Source organism: Cygnus olor, chromosome 19, assembly GCF_009769625.2.
Source record: "Cygnus olor isolate bCygOlo1 chromosome 19, bCygOlo1.pri.v2, whole genome shotgun sequence".
In the NCBI taxonomy this organism is placed as follows: Eukaryota; Metazoa; Chordata; class Aves; order Anseriformes; family Anatidae; genus Cygnus; species Cygnus olor.
Genome location: NC_049187.1, coordinates 10,711,062 through 10,733,739, shown reverse-complemented (window position 1 = coordinate 10,733,739; position 22,678 = coordinate 10,711,062). Strand labels below are relative to the sequence as shown.

The window sequence follows — 22,678 nt, the reverse complement described above, 5'->3', positions numbered from 1 at the left end:
ACCGTCTCACACGCCAGGCAGAGTAAAGACGCCGCCAGCTCCTGCCAGTCCCAGGAACGCCCAAACGGTGCTGGCAGGCAGCAGGATGGGACCCCACAGACCTCACGGCGCTGGGGAGAAGCCTGCAGTGAGTGCAGTGCTGGGCAAGTGTCTCGCTGCCCTGTTACTGATGGAATGAGCGAAGCAGAGGCAGTAAACACCCGACCTTCCTACTCTGGAATAAAGTCTTTGTTTCCTTCATTACCCTTTTGACATTTCGTTAATCCACAAGCAAATGAAATATTGAGGGGGCTTATGGAGGAGGAAAAAAAAGGCTAGAAGGGAACACCACAGTGTGATGTGCACACAAAGCATAACCAACAACAACAACAACAAAAATCTCGGCTGAATCTTTGAAAACAATATATTCACTGTGTGTTCTACCAAAAACGCTACAAGGTCTGCTTGTCCATGAGAATGAATCATGGCTTACATCTGGGAAGAAAGAAAAGTGCAACTAGAAATCAGGCTCCTTAGGGGATTTATTAGATCCTCACAGAGTCACCACAGACGCTGAAACCTGCTTCTGCAGCAGAAGCTGCATCTTGCAAATACCAAACAGAACAGCACAAATGAAAGCCCCGCAGATTACGCTTCAGCATTCCCAGGCAGCAAGAGGAAGAGTGCTCAGCACAAGACTGTTCAGGCTCTCTGGCTGCACCTACCCTAGACCTTCCAGAAGATTTCCCACCTTTCTGCTTCTTTGAGAGCTTCGATTGCTGATGAGCAGCAGTCGGGGCTGTCCCCAGAACCAGGGTTTCCCAGTCACCAGTGATCACTGTGACTGCCTGGACTCCCTCTGCCGCAGCTTGCTGGCAGCAGGCAAAAGGAGCGGGGACACCAGCGTCAGGTCACACCGCCGTGCTAATGCTGGTGGCGAGGGGAAAGGCAACCTCAAGAAGACAAACTCGAGCGCAGGTAGATCGCCTTTTCAAAAAACAGACCTACTCAAACCCCTCGACTCGAACACATCTTCACTTTAAAACTGACAGCTACAGTGCCAACAGCCTCGAGCCAGCCCTCCCTCTCACCAACGCCTCCCCGAGAGCTGCGTATTCACCAACACGGCGATGTTTGACTTACAGTCACCAGTTACATCAATAGCCAACCAAAAATACCTAAACATTATCTGCAGCAATTGTGACTTAAGTAGCTGCAACGTGATTAACAGCCTTTTCTTCAGAGAGGGCTGTGGCAAGTTTTCCCCTCTCCCTCCATTAGTGATGAAGCACAAAAGCTGCAATAAGTCATCACAGTCACTTTAAAGTACAAACCAGGGAGACTCAAAGAAATCCCAATAGGTCACACTGTAAATTATGGCATTCCGTAATACACAAAGAACCAAGAGCAAACACAGGTAAAGAACTGTACCCACCACTGTTTACCCTTGGATGGTAAAGTTCTTACGACTGACATAACGTTATAAATCGAGTAATTGACCTGTAAGGAAGTAAGGAGCTCAGGAGAGTTAAAAATTACCCTATAAATACCATAAAGATTAACAGATTTGTAATACCCACCCAAGAAGCACTTACTCTAAGTAGAATGATTATGAAAACACAGCAAGAATATTTACTACATAGTACCGACTCCAGTATATACAGACTGCCACGAAAGGCAGCACTGGTTCTTAATATAGTGACAGCTGAAAGTCACCACTTAGATTTCCCTGCTGATTAAAGGGTAACGTACAGACACACACAGCTCTGACTTACTTGCTTCTTTGAAATATAGTCATGTATTTTGAAGGACCTTGTCAAGGCTTTTTGTTGCGGTTGCTCTAGCTTAGCATTTTTAAGATTTAAGCTTTACACAGCTGTTTGATAGAAGGTCTAATGGAATACTGACAGCACAGGGGAATGAAAGCAGAACTTCCACGAACAGAAGAGGGATTTCTTGTGTCCATGTTTGTTAATACCTATTTCAATCTAAGTCCCTACACTTGGGAGAAAAGGAACCTTAAAAGACCTCTCAGGTTTTTCTCCCCATCTCCTCACCGTAATGACATCCGTATGCCCCAAGGACCAGAACCCACCACAAACTCTCCAAGAGAGTCTTGGCAGTTCTCAGTGCTTCTATGAAGAAACGCAAAACCCTCCAACAAGGAGAAAAAACTCCTTTTCAGAGCAAAAATGGCAGAGAAATGTGTCCATGAGGGTAAGGACAGGACAGAGACTTAAACTGAAATTCCTCAAAAGAATCACATTGAATTTACTGTGAAGTAATCCACCCTGTCGACCAACATTCCCCAGTTGCTGCTGCACCAACTACAGCAATTTCCATCTCCAACTGCACAGTTTACAATTCACAAGGTTAAGAAAAAACTCCCCAAAGCGAAGGAGGGCAAGGAGGCCCGCCGGCTCTCAGCAAAGAGGAAGAACGGGAACGTGCATTTCCCTGCGCCGCGAGCGGGGCGAGCTCCCCGCCACCAGCATGCCCCTCGGCACCGACTCTCGCACGAGCCGTCCTCGCCATCCAGCACCCGCTCCCGCTGTCAGCGTGGATTTAAGGTTCCGTCTCAGGCACACCGGGAGTTTTCAGCAGGCCGCCGGGTATTTCCCGCCTCGCAGCAAGCGGGCTTCTCGAGGCGTGCAGACCGGACGACGAAAGCAACTGGAGAGCGGCGCCTGTCACTGAGCTCTGCAAAATGAAAGACTTGCAAATCCTCCCAGGGCGTGGAGCAACACCTGCTCCGTCAGCAGGCTGGGCTGGGCGCGAGGTCACGGCCCTTATCGGCTCGGTTTTTGACCCCTGCAGAATCAGGGCCCTAGGTGAGGTGCCACCAGTCCCATGGGACAGGGGGCAGAGCCACGGGACGCCCCCGGCCCCGGGGAGCCCCACGGCAGGGCGCACGCCGACGGACGGCTCGGGAGAGGTGGGATGCTGAGCTGAAACGCGAGACCGGGACCCCCTCGGCAAGGTCCCTCAGCTGTCTCCCGGCCAGGCTGCAGCGCCTATCTCGGGCTGTTGACAGCCGCTCATTTTGCAAATAGCTGTGCAGCGCGGAGCTTCGTTGTCCCCTCTCCTGCTCCACCATCCTCCCATCAGCGGGGATCCCCCACCCCGCTCCTCAGCGTCACCCCCAGGGCAGCCGCTGTGGCTCCCTGCTTAGGTTGGATGGCAGCGCACCCAGCTCGCCCCACTGGCTTCGCCCGCGGCACTCCACAGGTCAGGAGCTGGCTCCCAAAGGCTCCCCAGAGGGCTCCCAGCACAGGCAGCCCCCCGTGCCTGGAGAAGCCACGTTTCCACCCGCCCCGTGACTGGCGCTGCGCAAACGGCCCGTCCACCGCGTCTGCAAACAACTCGTGTCTCACGCGACGCCGAGGTGAGCCGGCGCGCAGCGGCAGCCACGTCCCGAGGCGCAGCGAACAGAAAGGTGCACGGACCCCTGCCCCTGAAGCAGGGCAGCACCAGAGCGAGAACTGCTTGGAATTACGAACAAAACCAAAACCTAAAGGAAGGACAAACGCACCGCCCTGCCGTGCTGCTGCCCAAGGCTCTGCCCAGAGACTGGGAAGGGCCTGGTGCGTGCTTTGAGTCACCACGTGAAGCACGCATCGTGCCTGGAGCCCACAGCTGAAGACTTAAGTTACTCAAAGCAGAAACACCAAAAAATGGAAGAACTGCCTCTGGGCTGTAATATATATGTTAACAGTCCAGGAAAAAAAACAACTGATGGTGAGGAAACAATCATACGGGGAAAAGCTGTATGACAGCTGCCGCCACTTTTTCAGTTAAAAAATAAAATAAAAACAAACCACAACCTTACCATCTTTTGCATTTTGTGATTAGGCATGCCCTAACAATTTTAGTGTGTTTTATATTGTCACGGTGTTCTTGCTCATAGGGAATAAAACAGTACCTCCAACCACCTAACTTCTGATCCCAGAACCAAGTTCGTGCACTTCTGTGCGTGACCTCCATTTTCAAAACGACGTCAGGTATCACTTCTATCATCTCAAGATTTTAGCTGAAAATGCTCTATTTTACAAAAATCATTAGGCTTTTTATACCTGTGCTTTTTGGGACTTCTCTGCACTTGGACTGTAAGAAAAATATGGATTTGCTACATGTGTCCTTCAGAGTTTCCAAACTACCTGATTTTGTTTTGCAAAACAGTACAAGAACAGGACAGCCAATACCACTTTATTTTAATAAAATGCAGTAGACTCTAAAGAAGTAATTCATAAACCACCTACAAGTCACTGGAAGGAAAAAAAAAATGCAGTTATCTCAACGTCACTGCAGGAGCAGGAGTTTTATTGCGCATGAGGAGCATGCTGCCTTAACCTGAGGAGGGGAAGGAAGATTTAAAAGCAGTATTTAAGTAGATTTAGAATTCCAGGACGTTAAAAAGAAAAAGAGACCAAATAAATAATGCATTCTGACTTCTAAGCAAGCATTTGTGAGGTTTCAAGAACGCTTTGGAGTATGAAATTCCTAGAGTCATTCACTTACCCCATTTGCTTTCAAATAGATACTGTCTGCTGTCAGTTCACTTAAATGCGTAACAGGAAACTCAAATTTGACTAAAAGGTAGTATTACGTTACTACTGGTTTTGTATGGAAACCTTTTTAGAAGAAGCTAAGGGGAAGTTTTTTTTCCTCTCCATCTGCGACAGACAGCTGTTCACTGCCTGGAATCTATGATAGCAGACACTTAAAGTAGCACCGAGCTGAAGTAAACACTTCAGAAATTTAATTTCTTTAATTGTACTGACACTGTAAAAGTGTTTGATATTTGCCATGTGAGAAATCAAACCATCTGATTAAACACTGAAGCTAAACACAGTTGTAATTTATTTTATTTTTATAAATTTATGAAATATTTAAAATATTCTGAAAATAAAAAAAATATGTTTAAAAACATTAACACAATTCAAGAGACTTCTTGTGCATGTACGTCAGTGTACAGCATGTCCAGATGTTTAAATACTTAGCACAGGTTAGAACTTGAAGTAATCTTGATCCAAGCCAATATGCATACAAAAAATAAGCCAAGATAGAAAGAGACCTATCTAGCCATAAAAAGATTTGACAGCTTTACGGACTGCTGCGTTTGAACCACTATTAAAAGCAACTCCCCACGGCTTTCTGCTTTTAAATAAAACTTAGCTCCCAAGTTCTAGAAGTGCCCACTTAGTCCCATGCTTGTGAGGACCTTGGTTCTCCCTGTCCCACCTTTCAGCCAAGCAGCGACAGCAGCTCCAATCCGGCTTTAAAACCAAATGGCACCCTCCCCAATAAACCTGTAAGACGTTTTTAAACAAGGGCTGTATGTTCTCTCTAATTCAGACACACTGCAGCAATGGCAACCTGCTGGGAAAAGCAAACAAACAAACAAACAAACAGAACCAACAGCACACTGTGCTTTTAAAAAAGCACTTTCTTAAAATCTAGAATTTGAATGCAAATTTTTTGGCTTCTGTTTTTCCCCTCCACCCCCCCTCCTCTCAGCACCCTCTGCAGCGCTGCGTAGCCCAACCTGAACACCGGTGGGGATCCCACAGCCTCCCCGGGGAGCCGCTGCACTGTGCCCTGCCAAACCCACGCGGTCGGTAGCAGAGGCCTCTCCTCGGCTCAGTGCTGCAGGGCCAGGATCCGACAGACACCAGACATCTCCGCGCAGCCCCAGGATACCGCGGTGCCCCGTGAGGGGCTCCAGCACTCTGCACTACTTTTGTTGTGCGGAATGTCTCACTGGACTCGTACCTACCTCACCGTTGTGAATTCGCTCTCATACCAAAGCACTGCGTAATTAATACCTGTTGCAGCATCACTGAACGTGCCCTGCAAAGCCTGAGCTGACACAAGGCAGCAAGCCGTGCTTCCCAGCGCTGGGACGGGGCACGTGGCAGCGCGGCCTCGCGAGCCCTGGGGAACCCAGGCAGAAGGATCTCGGCTGCTTCCTGCAGTGCACGTGCTGGCCGCCCTCTGCGGAGCGGTCTGACCGCTGCGTGGGCCCGTGCCCCTCTGGGAGGAGCGAGGACTCAGCTAGGGAGAGCAGAAATCGCTCTTCCAGCAGCCACGTTAAGGGGTTCAACACAGCTGAGTTTTCTCTTTTGCTTCCTTAGCTTTACCCCAGCCCACCCGTGGGCCAGGCCTGGCGCAGGGCAGGGGCAGCCCGGCAGCGGAGCCCCGTTCCCCAGCCCCGGCCGCTCCGCCCGACTTCGAGCCGCATCGACTCGTCCTGAGGCTGCTACCCCCAGCTTTCAGACAAACTGCACTGATCCCCGAGGGCACGTGGAGACCGACTGGCTGAACACACACGGAGCCTGCCAAGTGCTTTCATGCACTCGTGCTGTAAGCTTTGCAAAGGAACAGGCGAGGACAACAATCACACCAGCGTTAACAGGAGCTAACACCAGAAGAAATTACTTTCAAGGCCTCCATCTTTAACATGCCAACGTTTTACTTCTGTCTGTTTCAGCCAGCCTTTAACTTCCACACGGTTTTACACTGGTAAAGGCCATTTCAAGGAGTGTTCAACTGCGTGTCACTCAGGTGCGCCGAGGCTCCCCCTGTGCCACCCCGTGGGCCTCTACCTCCTGCCCAAAGCCCCGCACTCGGGCCCTCAGCGACGAGCGGTGGTGTGAGGGCAGCCGGGAGCTCTGCGACCACAAGAATACTCCGTGTCTGCTTCCAGGGCTGCAAGAACGTTGCTGGTGCGTCCTGCATTTAGGCTGGACATGAAGATGCACCACGCCATTTCCTAGCAAAACGTCTATTCACAACTTCTTTAACCACAATTCTGTGCCCAAGCACCACGGCCCCTTTCCATCTGGACACGTTGAATTTTAATATACTGAAGCAGTTAGTAAAATAACCCAGCGTCTACAATGAAGTTCCAGGTTTTGGTTTTTTTCCCCATTAGCTGGAGGTAAAGACAACTTTCATGGGTTCTTTGCCATGAACAACCTCTTCTATCACAAGAGCTTCCAAGAGAAGTAATTCAGGGTGACAAAGGCTAAAAACCACAAGTCAGATACTAAATTTGTGTTCTAAAAGTCCTCTATCCCAACGAGGCTTTCACATAGGACATGGCAAGAGTCAGGCCCCTGGGGTTATACTGATGCCCGCTTTCATAATTTGTTTTTTGGCATCTTCCTCTAGGACTGCCTTTGCCCTTCCAGCAACACGTGACAACTCTCGTGCTTTAAATTCAGAACAAGTAAGTCGGATTCTTACTGCCTGCCCCACTCGCTGGCTGCTCCAGTTCTGTGCTGCCATGTTGTTTGTTGTCTATCTACTTTTCACAGCCTTAAGTTAAATATATTTGGCACATATGAAGTAGGAAAAGGTGTGAAGTACATTCACTAATTCATCCTCTGCACAGCTATAAAGTGTTCTCAAGGTGTGTAGAAAAACTTGCCTCCATTTTACAGCTAAGAAAGCACACGTTGAGTAGAAAAAAAAAGTATTTTGGCTCCTATCCCTATACAAAAATAAAAAATTAAAAAATAGTCATTTTACTCTGAGTAAATAATTGTTAACAGATGAAAAAAGAACTACACGAAAAAAAAAACACCTCTTTAAAGCCACTGACTGGAAGAGGCCTTCAGACCGACAGATAGGTCTGAACAAAGCCAAGAAGCGTGGTGCGAGATAAATCTCAGAATCTCCCACTATTTCCTCTAGCACAACCTCGATTACTATGAGAAATGAGAACAGACAGTGTAGGCTCAATGTTTTCAATACACGTTTGAGTATATTGCATACTGGCGTAAAACCTTTTGGGTAGGATCACAGGAGGCGAGTACTAAAAAAGTCAGTTTGCTGCGTGGGCTTGGAGTCCAGGCTATGCACTGCAAAGGTGCATTAAAACTCATCTCCAAGTTACGTGCCTGTCCTCCCTGACAAAGCACGTGTTTGTCAAGAAAAAGGTTCCAGAGGAGCAGGGAAAACAACACGAGCAGAGGCGCGTTCTGTGCCAGGGGTGCTGGGAGCGCACTGGGCTGGTTCTGTCCTGACAAGTTCCGCCAGGGTGACAGCCGTCACTCGCGCCCCGTCCAGAAACCGCAGTTCCCACGGAAGATGCTCCTTTTCCACCATAATAAAAGCCTCCCCCCCACTTTTTTTTTTTTTTTTAAATCTCTGAGGCATAAAGCCATAGGAAACGGGGGCAGCAACTCTGCTATCTGAAACAAGTTCCCTTCCCTCCCCGCCCCCCCCCCCACTGCTGCTGAAAGCATGACTGTCACGAAGAACGTCGGCAGGAAAAAAATGACAATGGAAAGAGTTCGTGTGAGCGTCAAGAGATGTCGGAGAACGCAAAAACGGCAGAAAGGCTGCACAAGTCAAATGGTTGCTGGCCATGATTCACAGCAACGAACTTTGAAAGGAGACGCAGGAACGCCAGCAGGACAGCCATAACGTGCCAGGGACTTGCATCGCCGGACTGGTAATTTTTACGATATTTCCTATCGAATTACTGAGCCTGCAATAATGCCACGGGCAGCCGCCGATGGCAGGGCCGCCCGGCGTGTGCGGGCAGGCGGACGGACGCCGGGACGGGCGGGCGGACACCGGGACGGGCGGGCACCCGGAGCCCCGAGCCCCGCCGCTCCTCCCAACGAGTGCAAACCGCCCCGGGGCCGAGCACCGTGCCGGGGGCGGCGGCGCCCCGCGAGCAGCGGGGGCTCCCCGGGGGCAGGTGCCCGGCCCCGAGCCCCGGCACCGGGCGGGCCGCGGGGCGCGCAGCGGGGCCGCGCCGGGACCCGGGGCCGCGCCTGCCCGGCCCCGAGGGGGCAGCGTTAAGGGCGGGCGGGCCGGGCCGGGCCGGGCACGGACGGGACGGGACGGGACGGGCTGGGCCGAGCCCCCCGTTCCCCCCCGGCCCCGGCTCGGCCCCGACCGTGCGCTGCCGCCCGGGCCGTCCCGGCCGTGCACGTGCCGCCCGGGCCCCGCGCGCTCCTCCCCCGCCTCGGGGGCCTCCCGGGGGTCCCGCTCGGTGCGGCGGGGCCCTCCGCCCCCGGACCCCCCCCCCCACCCCCGGTGCTCACCTGCGGCCGGAGGAGCGTCGGGGCCCGGCCCCGGGGCGGGCAGGCGGCGGCGGCCCCGCAGCCCCCGCGCGAAGCGAGCGAGCGGCGCCGCGTCCCGCAGGCAACTTCGGCCGCGCGCTCCCGCCGCGCGCCCCCGCGTTCCCCCCCCTCCTCACCGCCCCCCCCCACACACACACCCCGCGCCGCTCGGGAGCGCGCCCGGCGGCTGCCACGCAGGCCGGGGGCCGGGAGCGCGCGGGCGGCCCCGCTCCCCACCTGCCGCCGGGCTCCGCCGCCGCCGCCCGGCCTGGGGCTCGGGCTCGGGCTCGGGCGCTGCCGCCTGCGCTCGGCCGCGGGCTCCGTCCGGCCCGGCGGGGGGCTCCGCGCTGCCGCCCGGCCGCTCGCTCGCCCTCTCGGTGCTTTTTCCACGTCCCGCGATGAGTCACCGCCGGAGCGCCGCTGCCCCTGTGGAAGGAGCATGAGCGGAGCCCTCCCACCGCCCTCCCGCCGCCTTCCTCCCCCGGAACATGACGGCGGCCCCGCGCCGCGCTCCCGCCCCGCCGCGCCCCGGGGCCGCCCCGGGGCCGCCGAGGCTCCGCCGCGGCCTGCGCTGGGCCCTGCTGGGCCGGGCCGCGCCTCCGCCGCCCGCCGCAGGTCGCTCCCGGTGTGCCCGAGTTAGGGCCGAGAACTTGAAGCTCTTTTACAAGGGGGGCAGAACCTGAACGCGGGCTAAACCATAAAGAAAAGCGAAACCCTTGGGTCCGGCTGAACCAACGCAACGGGGCGAAAGGCGCGCGGCGGCAGCCCAGCTGCCAGCACCGTGCGGTCGCTCGTGGTTTGGTGTTCTGTCGGTTTGTGTCCTCCCCGGCCTTGCCACACCAGGACACGTCGGCGGGCACGGCCGCGACACCGCGAGCTGGCACCAGCACAGCGCAAAGCGCCGTGGCGTGGGGCCGGGTGGGCCAACCGAGCAGGCTGTGCGAGCAGAAGCGACTGCCGCCACCACAGTAGTTGGTCCCTACTTGGAGCTCTGCCACCCAAAAACAATACACTTTTTTTAAATGACCACTGACCAAGGCCGTTCAGTCGCTGCGAGCAGCTGGCGTGGAGCCGGTGATGGCTGCGGCCCCCCCGGGGCTGTGAAATGCGGGCACACGAGGGAGTCGCAGCCAGCCCGGTGCTGGCGGCACGCAGGGGACCCCCGTCTTTGGGATGGGACTGATCTCGTCCCATTTGTCCTGGGCCTTTTTGTGTTCCCAAGTTCCTTCAGGCATCCTGAAGGGAAGGGCTTCGCTCTGTATCCTGCACTTACAGGCATGGCCAGCACCTCCCAGAGAAATGCTGGCAGCCTGCGGGGCTGCTGCATCCCCTCTCTGCCTCACCTGCGCCAGGGCTGGGGGAACCAGTTACCTGCAACATTTTGGTCCAAATAAGTCATTTTTGCTGGCAGATTTCCTCACGTAGTTTGAGCTCCAAAGTCCCAGTTCTGCAGAACCCGAGAAGTCCCGGCAGGTCCTTGCGCAGGTGGCACTGTTTATTCATCAGAACCACTTTTAAGAAAACATTCTCGCTAAAGCCGTGCCACCTCTGGCATCCAGAGAGACAAAAGAGCTGCAGCAAATGTTTGTGGGATATTCAGGTTATTTTGTAAGATCTGAGCCGATTCTTTTGAAAACGTCACTAAGTTTTGTTTTTGTTGTGAAGTTGTTTACACAAAGCTAATATAAATTCAGTGCATCCAGTCTGGGTGAATATAAACATGATCCTTGCAGGGCCTCAAGTTTCTGATACGTCTCACATTTAAGATACTGCAGAAGTAGATTCTATCTCCCTGAGCAGTTCTGATAGCATAGATTTTTCTCTCAAGGGTACAGATGCCTGCACAGCTATGCAATGCTTCTCACTAGAGACAGAGCAATAGACACAACAGATGGAAACTGAGAGGCCACCTGGTTTTAAAGCAAATCATATCATCAATCTATCAGTACAAAATCTAAAACATGGGAAAGTGCTTAGAGAAACAAAATGAATTCAATTCTCTTTTTTTCTCCAAACTCAATTTTCTCAAGGTCTGTTGATGTGCCACTTGCAAAAATGCATTTCTTTCTCTTGAAAAGAGACTGCCAGTGGATCGAGGTACAAGAACTTTTGTGTTTTACATCAAAACAAAACAAAAAGAAAGAAAAGGATCTTTGGTTAGGCTGCCATGAGTTACTGTCTTGCTATTCAGAAAAGCTGTTTTCAAAAATCTGCTACATTCTTGTGCACAGCTTCAAGATCCAGGTTTTTCACTGCTAAATTAGACACACCAGACAGAATTACTTTGGATTATCAACAGCAATTCAGTTAAGAAAGAAAATTAAATTTCCTCAATTAAGTCTTGACAGAAATAGGCTTTCTTTCATACAGTATGCTCGGATTCTGCTGCAGTTCTCCTTCAAACAACCCCCAAAGCGAGAACTTCCAGAAGATGTTTGCGTTTTTCCTTCCCCGTTTCGGCCGCGCTAGGAGCAGCCGCTGGCCGGTGGCTCGCGGAGGAGGGAGGTCGGCCCTCGTGCAGGGCCGGGCCTACAAGGGCACGAGGTGCCTCGACACGCACCCATCTAACGGCAGGTTGTGCCACACGCTGAGCTCAGCTCCCCATTTCCATTTAACCAATTTCACTGTTTTATGTAGTTCGAGAGTGTGTTGATGTACATTTTAATCTACAAATATTTAAAGTCCCACTGACACAGCTGTCAGAAGGAACTCCCAGCAGGCAGCGTAAGCCTGAAGCTCAGTCTGTAAGGAACGGAGAGCTACATAAATAAGGGTACTTTAAATAACTTCATTTTTAACCTAACATACAAGGAAGTGCTCTTCTGTTCCAGTGCAGCCAGGCATTTCTGCCTCTAAAGCTGTACGGCCAAAGCTCACACGGTGACAGCCTGCTTGTTCCCCACAGCCCAAGTGTTTCGGCACTGTCCCGACCCGTGGCCTTGAGGCCACTTTACTGCCGTCATTCAAACACAGCCGAGTGCCACAAGTAGGCCACCACAGCGGTGGGAGCTGGGAAAATTAAACAGGTACCTTTCTTTATTTCTTGCGGGGATGAAGGTTCCCGGTAGTGAGTCTGTATCTGGAAAACTAGAATGATCTCAACCCAATTCTTTAAGGATTTTAAATCAACATATAGTCAATGGGATTGATTTACCTTATTCTGAGTGCTAAATGCAACTGTCACTGTGTCCTTCATCCTCAATCCGTTATTGATAAATTCCTGGCCCTAGTGACTTAATATATGCCTATTGACTTATTTGTTATTTTCCATTCTTAATAGCATCCACTGTGGAGACTTCTGCTAACAGTTATTTTCAGAAGAAAAAAAACCACCCTTCTTCCTCAAATGAAACTTGCAGAGTTTAAAGAGCTTCAATTTTCCAGCAGTAGCTAGAGAAGATGGGCTGTGAATTTTTCTTTCCCCGTGCACGGCGGCAGCATGCCTTCTCCGCACACACACTGCATGCAGGCTGACTTTCACGGTGTGTCTGCAGCCTGCATGCTCGGTTCTCATATTTCTGTAAGGTTCGAGTCCCAAAGGAAGCATTAATGCTAAAGGAATGCATACCAGCGTGTAACTAGTCTAAAAGTCAGTACAAAATCTCTCCAACAGATTGCTCAGAGAAACACCTCTTTTTTACCGCACTTAAGATCTGCAGATTGATCTCATGAGCATTTGTGCAACAGTTTAGTCTCAAACTGATAAGAGTGCTGCACAAAGAGAGAAAGGGAATCAAAGGAGATTAAAAAGCGCTGGTCTTCAGGAAGATAAGCGACCTAGAGCCGCCACGTGACCCCGCGAGCGCTCCAGCTCGGCCGCCTGCGGATCTCATCAGGGAACCAGATGTGACCAGTGGCAGAATATCCTGCGCAGCGTGAGATCTGGAGTCTGTGATTGCCATCCAGGAAAGGGGAGATGGGAAAGTATGATGGAGAAAATGTCCTTTTTTTTTTTATAGAGTTTAATTGCTGAGAAGAAAGACGCGTTTTCTTTTAAAGAAGAAGGGATGCTAGAAAGCAGGCTGAGGAAGGTGTCTGGAGGAAGGAGCAGAAGGAGTTTTTATACTACAGAAAATTCAACATCGCTTCCTCCTTGCTGGTGATTGTGTATTTGGAAGGATTAAGTGGCAGTGAGCAGTTCTCATTCATTTCTTTGGTCAGTGGAAAGCAGGGCGGGGTGGCGGAGAAGAAGCAGAAGAGGCCTGCTGCCCCTCCTCGCAGGGCAGGAAACTGTGCGCTTCCATCCACAGCTTTGCTCACCCTCCGTGAGGAGCAGCAGCGCGGGGAGAGGCTGCCTGGTGCCTGTGCCCGTCACCAGCACCGAGAGGGTCCCGGCGTGGGCTCTGCCCTGCCAGCGAGGGCTGTGGGTGGCAGTTCCTGCTGCCCTTGGGGAAGGGCGGGTGGAGGATGGGGGTTGTCAGGTTTGTGCTCGCTGCTTATTTTGGGGAGGAGGAGGAGGAAGTTACTGTAAAAGCTGGAGCTGGGACACGGAGAAAGCTGTGGGTCCTGCACGTGGAGATTCCGCTCCCCGTGCTCTTGCGAGAGGAGTGGTGGATGCCTTGTCTCAGCCCCAGCGAAGGGTCTGGAGATGAAGCCCGAGCCCTTGCATTTGTATTCAGACAAAGGGCAGGGAAGCAGCGCAGCAGCAGAGCGCTGGGGTGAGGCCCCCAGCAGCCCGCATTGCCAAGCAGATGGGCTGCCGTGTTCTCAATCAACTCCAGTTTTTAAGGTCATGCCTAGATAATGAGCATCACAGCACTCAAGCCTACAGATCATGAATATATGGATGAATATTGACTCACACATTTTCCTTTCTACAACTCTGTTCCTGTAACTTCCCCTGTGCCCCAAAGCCAGCACATCCTCCCTCGTGGGGTCTGCAAGCCCTCAGCACCCTCCGCCTGCGTGCTCCTCCTGGCCCCCCAGCAGCTCAGCCCTCGGCAGCACGCGGCCACCAGCGTCTCCCACCGGCCTCTCCCAGGAACGTCTCAGCATGGAGGGAGAAATCAGATAGGCCAGACAGTGCCAAGCACAAAAGGGCTCCTTCAGCTGAACTTCAAAGAAAAGCCCCTCAAAAGGGCAGCCCCTTCCCCAGCTGCAGCGCCTGCGCTGAGAAGCCCTCGTCACTGCCGGGGGGTTGCAGCTGCTGCTGAAACCCTCATGGAGACGCTTCTCGGAGGGTGCTGAGGCACTGGAACAGGTTGCCCAAGGAGCTGTGCACTAAGGCAGCAGGTACCTAGGGCTTGCTTTGGGAAGGGAGAGGCAACTCGCCACGCCACGTGTGGCTGTGGAGGAACAATGACCAGAAGCAGCGCTGTTCTGCTGCTGTTTAGGCTCCAAGCTGCAGGCCATGCTGTTTGTGTCACAGTTTACATTGCCATTTGTGCCAGGGCTTCAAGAACCTTAATTCAAAGTCGTTGCCTCCCTCTTGCTTCTCTGGTGGGGTCTGAGCTCAGGTCCGGTCCCGTCCCGAGCCGAGGGCTGAGCCTGCCTTTGGCTTGCGTGGGCCTGCGGCCACAGCACGCGGGCACCCAGGCACTGGGGACACCTGGAGGGCTTGGGCTTGGGCTCAGGTGTGAACCCAGACCTCACGTGAGGCCGTCAGTACGGACAAGCCCAGCTGCTGCACTGCTCCGTTAGCGACGGCACAAGCTTCACTGCTAAGTCTCCGTTTTCTTAATGAACTGTCTTAAGTCAGTCCCTGTTTATACAGTGTCTCTGGTTGTTAGCAGTACTCGAATGCCTTCCCTTACTCAGCCGTGCTGGAGTTCTCATTTTTTGTTGCAGGTTTGCTTTCTCGGTTTCATGCGTGAATTTCTAGAAAAAGAAAAAGGAAAAGAAGAAAAAGGAAAGAAGAAAAAAAAAAGAAAGAAGGGAAGGCAAGGCAAGGCAAGGGGGAAAAATAGGAGAAGGAAAAAGAAAAAGCAACTGAAGCAATTGAAGCCAGATTGAATGGCTCCAGCTTTAACAGTCGTAGGCCCTTCCCCTATTTCCCTGACATTCCTCCTTGTGACCCCTTCCAAGTGTTCTGGGCGAGTTTCGCAGGAATGCACAGTTACGCTCCGTCTCCGTGAGCACGGCCTGTTATTCGAAAGGAGCTGGCAGAGCCTCCCGGCTTTCACAGCCAGATGTTATGAGTGTGACCCTGCCAGAAGCTGCGTGCGTGCACCTTCCCATTCTCAGCCCCTTGCACAGGGGATATTTTCTGAAGAATCTGTTCTGGGTAATGCTTTTGTGATTTGCTCTCTTCTTCACTTCTAAGGTCTGCTCGTAGCATCAGTGCTATACAATTTCACAGCCAGAGAAAGTGGGATACATTTTGCCATGAACTTCAGCAGGAGCAGGACAGCATAATAACATTTCAGGACATTTGGGTCCTACTTGTGAGTCAGGACTCAAACTGCATTCAGTGTTGTGCAAAAAAATTCAGAACAAAGGAAGATTCCTGCCCATAAAAAGCCTGCAGGTAAGTTTTACATTTCAGGCTAACAATATGGATACAGAGACAAAAGAATGCAAATGAAAAATGAGACAGTACTGGTTAGCCTAACACTCAGGGATCGTGCAATAGTAACAGCTTTTCTTCCATCTTTTCTTCACCTTTTCTCTATATTCCTCTAGTTTATTAACAGTTATGGTGATACCTATACCAAGACGCACAGCCAGTTCTTTACAAGTGCAGTAATAAATCACTGCACACTGAATGACAACTCTATCATCGTAACTTCATGTCCCACATGATGTATGCTTACAGATCTAAACAGTCTCAGTTTCAGCCAACCTTCTCCTTTCTCTTCTATTGCTTTTCATAGTCTTGTATTAAATAATAAATTTTGCAAGACAAAAACTTTGTCCTTTGTAGTAGCACACAGGATTCCTGACCACTCTTACACTTCGAGGAGCTACTGCCCTAGAAACACTTAACACACGCCTCAGAACTAATGACTTGTCACTTTGTTTAATTTATCAAGATGCAGAATGGACATTGTTCCTATGCCTCAAAATGAGCAGAGGTGGAGGTGGAAATCATGAAGTTTAAATCTAATACCATTTTATAATCCCAGGAATCAAATGACAAATTTAACCTTTAAAATAATATTACGAAAGGAAGTTAAAATAATGGTGCAGCACAGTTCTTAATGTTAAAGTGCTTTCTGTCCCTCCAGTGAAAGGTGCTGCAGAAATGCAGAGCATTATGTTTATTTATTAATAATCCCGCAAAGAAATTTTCGTGATCGCCACTGGGGACTGCCTGACAGGTGACACAGGCGACCTCCTGCCAGGAGTGACATCTCTCCCTATAATTTACATTCTCTAAATGATTTGCGATCAAATTACTTACAGCACAGATTAGCTTCTCCCCCCGCTATTCACTCGCAGCACCACATTCAACTGTTTGTTCCACAGAACCATAAAAATAATAATATGGAAAGTCAGTGCCTCTGCTTCCAGGGTATTCCAACATGGAAACAGCACATTGGCCAGGAGATCGATTCCTGCACTCATTTTCTCAGGCACTGGGATTTGCATCTGGGGGAGATGCAGGTCGTTGGCTTGAAAAGAGCATTTTGAGTTCACATTTTGATTGCAGAACCAGATAAACAAATGAAGTGTCCCAATTAGAGGGAAGAAAATAATCAGCCTGCAGTGTGGTGGTGCAGGGACTGAAAGGACTGAGGAACAAACGTGTTTGGAACAGTCAAAGGACAAACCCCAGGTATTTACTGGATGTTAGGGAGACTGTAACCATCAGTGCCAGGGAACTGGTTAAGAGAATATATTAAAGGTGCAAAGGGTCTCCCGACCTCTGCCACTGTCAGTTCTGTCAATGGGCCTACAGACGCCAGTGGAATAATTATGGCCTATATTTAGATTATGGATGCATCGGGCAGGGTGAAGGTTGAACATGAGGAACATGGTTGTTTGCAGTTCATTAGCAGTGGGAGCAGCCTAGGGTGGGAGGAGGGCACTGAACTGGATTCATCCCACCTGGAGTGCTTGTGCTGAGCTGCATAATGTCAGGGAAAGAGATCTGATTATATGTGGAAACAAAAGCAATAAACAACCGTGTTCAGGTTGTCACACCCGATGAGCCGAAGAAAGGAAGGAAGGAAAGAGAGGAGAAAGCGAGACAAGCCTCTGGCTCTCGGCCACGTCGCTTCTGTACGAACGAATGCAATGACCACCGAGAAATTGGCTGGCTGGAAAATGCAGAAAGGATGATGTGAGCCCTGTGAATGTGATTTGTGGTGTCTGTGCCAGTTGTCTCTTGCTGTATTCTGAGCTGACCGTACGAACCTGTGTGCCTGGAGTGCTGGTCATCGAGGGGAGGCCGGGCTCCCCACAGGTGCTGAGGTGTGCTGTACTGTCCGCTGGACACGTGGATGCACAGCAGTAACACTTGGGAGGGTTGCACAAGCAGGAGCTAGAGATCAGGGAAAAGGCACAACCAGTGAGCTTGGAAACAAACACTGTGCAATGACTGGGCAGGAAAACACTGAGGCTGCCACTAAGAAATAATCTTGGTTCTGACTCCTGGAGAAAAAAAAAAAGACACAAGGTAAAGGATGTAGAAAGCAAAGTGGCAGTGCAAACAGCATGGCCATGGCTCATTGCAACATGATTAAGCAAACCTAGGGGAGCTAATACTGCAAATACCACTCAGGTTAGATTATGAGTTTTCCTTTTGCTCACTACCGGACCTCCAAGCCAGAAGAAATGTGAGCCCCAAATGATTAAAGCTCAAAGCACTCACTGGAGAGCCCACGGTTGCTTGTTTAGGGAGAGGAACCTGCATGCTCCGTGCTCTGCATTTTCCCTGCAGTTCTTGCAGTTCCTTTTTGGCTTGGAAAGCAATCCTGAAAACCTTGAGCTGAAACTTTCCCGATTTTAAACTTATTCATATTATTGATGCCATGGCATCAAGGTCTGTTGTGAAACACAGCACTTTTATTCTAATTCTTTATTCACATCAGCATATTGTTTTGTCAAAGTCCTAGGTCCTTCTAAAGAGTCAGCAAACAAGAACTAAAGTTTTACCCAGGAATGCTGTGTAAAGGTGATGGCCAGGAGCAGGAAAAAAGCTCTGTTATTTCTGTCTGCTGTTTCTACTTCACCCAGAGTATTTCCCTTAAGTGAACGTTCCTTACTCACCCAGGTTTCGGTGGGGCCAGAAGGAAGATCACTTCTTGTTTTCTGGTGCTGCGTCCGTTCAGCGTGGGGAGCTAACAGCAAACTCCCCCCTTTGTTATTCCCATTTTGCAGACAGCAGAGACACTGCAACGGGAGATCATTTGCCCAGGGTCGCACAGCAAGTCAGTGGCAAGAAGAAATGAGGCCCCAAAAGGTCAGATTTCCATTTTAAGGCAGGAAGGAGGAAAAGATTCTGCGCAAAGTAACAAATTCCAGCCCAAATCTAAAGCACGTTCTCTTCAAGGGAAGAGAAGAGGAATGTTGTATCTAACACCACTGTGTAGGGCCGTGCCAACACTGCAAGTCCTCGGGGGTGCCCCTGCACAAGGCCCTTAGCTGCTGCTGTGTTGGAGCAGCCACTAGGAAATAGCAAGTCAGATAAAGATGAGTTGCAGTGAATGGAAAATGGAAAACAGATGCCGTACCATCACATTATTTCCTCAATGCAAGCTAAAAACAACTGACAGTTTCCCATCATACTGACGACTCAGGGCCCCAGTCAAACGGCTGGCAAAGTTTCTTTACTCCAAAACACTGGGGATAATGAATTCAGAAGTTCTGAACAGCTGCTTTTCATGGATCATTTGGAATTTGCGATGCAAATATGAAAAATCCATCTTAAATGCCCTCAACTAATTGAGTGGAGTGCAGTGAATACAAAGGAATAGATCACTGACCTTGGTGAAAACAGCACAAAAGCCTTAATCTGCCCAGAGAGACCCAGAAGGTTACTGAGGAGCAGAAGAGAGCAGAAGCCTGCGTACTCTCACTCAGGTTCCTAATCCTGCTCACCACGAGGCAGCTACAAGACTTTCCTTTGGGGAACACGCAGCAGCCCCCAGCTCCCTCCCTTACAAACCACAGCAATGGAGAAGGAGGTGGGTGGAAGCTGGGCTTCAGCCAAATCGCTGGTGTCGGACCTGACAATTCAAAGCAGAATTTGACGCTGGGGGCGAAGAGAGAACAGTTAAAGATACCATTTAGGAGAGGTGAGAAGATGTTTTTGAATAGCTTAGAAGGCACAAGGCGAACGGAGCAGGAAGGCAGGGGTGGGTGGGAGTGGGGCGGGCGGGCATCAGGACTGGATCTCCGGGGCTGCAGCACTGCCGCTCACACACAACCAGAGGTGGAAGAGGCAATACTGGCAAACTGAAAGCAAAGGAGAAGTGTAGCTTTCCGGGCTGACGTGGCGGATCCGTTCACCTTGGAAAAACAAGAATGTGTTCATGTGGCCCGGCTGTATGTTGCAAATCCCTACCGTTTTTCCTTAGCTAGGTGTATGCTCCAAAGGTATTAATTGTTAACCAGCAGCTGCCTGGACGAGGGGCTGTTAATGCTGCGCGAGGCCGGGCAGATAAGATGTTGCTCTCCCAAGGCTCCCGGTATGGAAAACAGCGGCAAGGTCCAGCAAGTCTCCCCAGTTGTAGTTTTCTAAAATTGGAGCGTCACGTCCGCTGGGCTGCGCATACCAGCTCTGGCCCTGTCAGCTGTTGCTCACTTTATCATCGCGTTCCTTCGCGGGGAGCAGATCGCAGGCTCCCGCCACTGCGGGCACCGCCACACCTTGCCCAGGTTGTGTCCGCGAGGAGCAGCAGCACGGCAGCGCTGGAGACAATGCAGGCCCATCTGTTATTTATACCAGCTACTCCCTTTGGGCCTGAACAAGCAAGAAGCTCTCTTTAAAAGCTTGTAATTGTTGGTCGCATTCCAAGAGAGACAAAGGGATGTTGTAAAAACAGTTCCGTTTGAGCTTGGTAAAACACTCTCCTAGGGCAGAGGCAGCAGGTTTCCTTTGTGGGAAGGCAGGAGGTGGACGGCTTTGTTCAAATTCACGTTCACATTTTTCTCTGTGTGTTTTAACGGCATTCATTCGGATTTACATTTTCTAGAGCAGTTTTCTGCAGTCGTAGGGTTTCAGTGGCATTTCCGAGGCAGCAGCCCTGCTCCGTGCCCGCTCGGGCGGGTATCGCTCAGGAAGCTGGCAGTGCTGACTCAGCTCCCCGGGGAGCCCGCCAAGCATCTCTGTCCTCGCTGCCTCTGCTGCGAACAACCACAGAGCAAGAGCGTGTCGGTGCCCCTGGTTCAGACGCTGGGCAGATAGCGGCTTCTCTGCAAGCAGGAAGGAAACGGAGGCACCACAGCGGTGCCACCGTTGTCAGAAATGAGAGCAAAGACAAGCAAAGAGACCGAAGCGTCAGGAGGAAAACCAGGATCGCGGTCAGGTGCTGTGCTAGAGGCCTGGGAAAACACTCCAGTTGTGCTCCACTCGTTTCAGCTGAGGTCTGAATGCCCAGAAAGGGGCTGGAAGGTTGCCAAGACAACAGCGTTTTGAAAACCGCAGCGTGCAGGTTTGGACTGGGCCGGGGAACGTACTCGAGTTATTTTGCAGTATCTGGAGCCACAAGCCAGCAAGAGAATGCGCACGGTCGGTAATACCCAGCGGGAGCTGACACAGCCGTCACAAACTTCTATTATTCCTTTTACTCGGCGCGATCCACATGTTTTTCATTAGGCCCAAATTGTAAAAGAAAATATATACATATTAAATAAAAATACCAGAGTTCTGCGAACGTGTGTTTGGCAGTTTGCATTCAGGTTACAAATGCTCACACTGTGTGTTTGAGAAAAAAGCTGTTTTACAAGGTTGTGATCTGCAGGCAAGTAACGAGAGACATGCCATGTTCTCAGACATGGTTTTGGCCCACACGTCCTCAAAAAGCAAATAAACAAAAGCAAGTAAACTAAATCATCCTGCACGTCAACAGCTCGGTCGGTTTGGGAAGATTAATGCCTGGGAACAAAGGGGTTTATGGATCAGAGACCTCTTCGGTTTTCTGAACGTTGTAAGCCTGGTTCCCTAACGACGCAGGGCTCCTGCATTCACAGCGTCCATCTGTCCCCCCTCCAGCTCCTCTCCTGCCAACTCGCTGGCCAGTGAAATAATTTCACGTCGTTTGGCAGGGAGTTGGAGGGGGCTCCAACGCAGATTTCAGCGTGAGGAAGTTTAAGACAAGCCAGCGGAACGGAACGTGAGCAGCCGAGCACCCTCGCTGAGGAAGCAGCACCGAGGGGCCCGGCTGTGCCCACGGGGCCGTGTCCCACGGTCCCACACCCCCACGCCCCATCACCGTGACTGCGGCTCACGGCAACGGGGCCTGGATGTGAAATCCTGCGGCCCCCCTCCTGCTGCGCTGTGCACGGCCCGGAGTTGTGCCGCTGAGAAACCTGTGAGAACAAGCAGTAACTGTTGGGCAGCACCGTAAGTCAAGTTAGCATTTACACCATAAAAGTATGCTGTGCTGGTGAAACACGTACAGAAGGAAGCAGCCTCTGAGAACGGATTGTTTTATGAGGGGCTGACTTCAAAATGAGTCATTTAGCACAGAGCAACAATTGTGACTTTATTAAAAATCACCATGCTCTGGAGTGAACTCCTTGGCTCGCAGCGTGTCCTGCCAACTCCTCCATCAGAAAATAGGTCCTGCTGAATTCCCATGGAAAAGCCCTGGAGCGGCTCCCAGCCCCATCGCGCTCCCTGGGGACACCGCTGGCACCCCGGCTGCGCGCTCGCTTCCTGCCTGCTCCGGGCTGGAGCCTGCAGCCCTCAGCCCTCAGCCCTCAGCCCTCAGCCCTCAGCCCTCCGAGCTCCGTTCACAACTTCTGCTGCTTTTGTAACAACTTCCTACTGTTATTCTCGTTCCCGTGCATTCACTAGGTACATTTTGTGCAGTGCTCAGGCACTGCAAAGTTAATTAAATTAAGCAAAAATGCTCACGTGAGATTAAAATAAGACCCCCTCACAGCAGATCTGCAAACTGCAGCAGCTTACCTGCCTCTGCCAAGGAGCAGGTACCGACAGCTCCTGCGCGGCACGGGCAGGACGTTTGGGAGGAAGAGCACAAAGCCAAGGAACAGCAAGTGTGGGAAAAACAGGGCTTCTCGTGCTGGTTTCCAGAGCCCTTAATGGGATCCAACAAATGCAGATATAAAACAGATTGTCTGCTCGATATTTTAACTTTTAAGTGTACGGACTTTGCACGGCGAATTTAAAACTCTGCACTGAACTCCTTTCTTCTCTCCCCCTGAAAACAGGTTTTAGGGATGGAAATACTGATCTAAACTAAATCCCAGGAGCCTGACAATCCTTCTGCAGAACTTCCCTGAGACCCTGGGACGCTGCCAGCTTTATGTGATGGAAAGGAAGACTGCCAGGTCACAGGGCATGCCACAGATGGGATCTGACTTCTAAGCAGTTGTTTAATTTAGGCCTGGAACACAATTTATGGGAGTCTATCTGAAATCACAGAGAAAAGAAGGCACAGGGCTGGAGGGAAGAGGCAGGTACATGTGAATTCACATGAGACAAACCGTCTGAAGGGCGAATATTCCTGTGAGTGAATATCTCTGTTTTAAGGAGGGGGAAACTG

The 22,678-nt window shown here is 51.2% G+C and overlaps 1 protein-coding gene and 1 long non-coding RNA gene across 4 annotated transcripts in view; one reads left to right on the top strand and one right to left on the bottom strand.

The window, feature by feature from the left end:
* NEK6 (NIMA related kinase 6) overlaps window positions 1-17,479 on the bottom strand; it is a 72,351-nt gene extending 54,872 nt beyond the window's left edge. The window contains exon 1 of one of the 3 annotated variants that reach the window (XM_040531333.1): window positions 17,358-17,479. The gene's annotated coding sequence lies outside the window, so the exon portion shown is untranslated. Of the gene's footprint in view, window positions 1-9,041; window positions 9,177-9,296; window positions 9,478-17,357 lie in introns of those variants that run through there. The other 2 variants (XM_040531332.1, XM_040531334.1) reach the window with 2 other exon arrangements.
* LOC121057346 lies at window positions 9,674-22,351 on the top strand. The gene is made up of 3 exons (XR_005813768.1): window positions 9,674-12,983; window positions 15,322-15,525; window positions 18,217-22,351. It is a non-coding gene; the product is annotated as an uncharacterized LOC121057346 (long non-coding RNA).
* The last annotated feature ends 327 nt before the right edge of the window (window positions 22,352-22,678 follow it).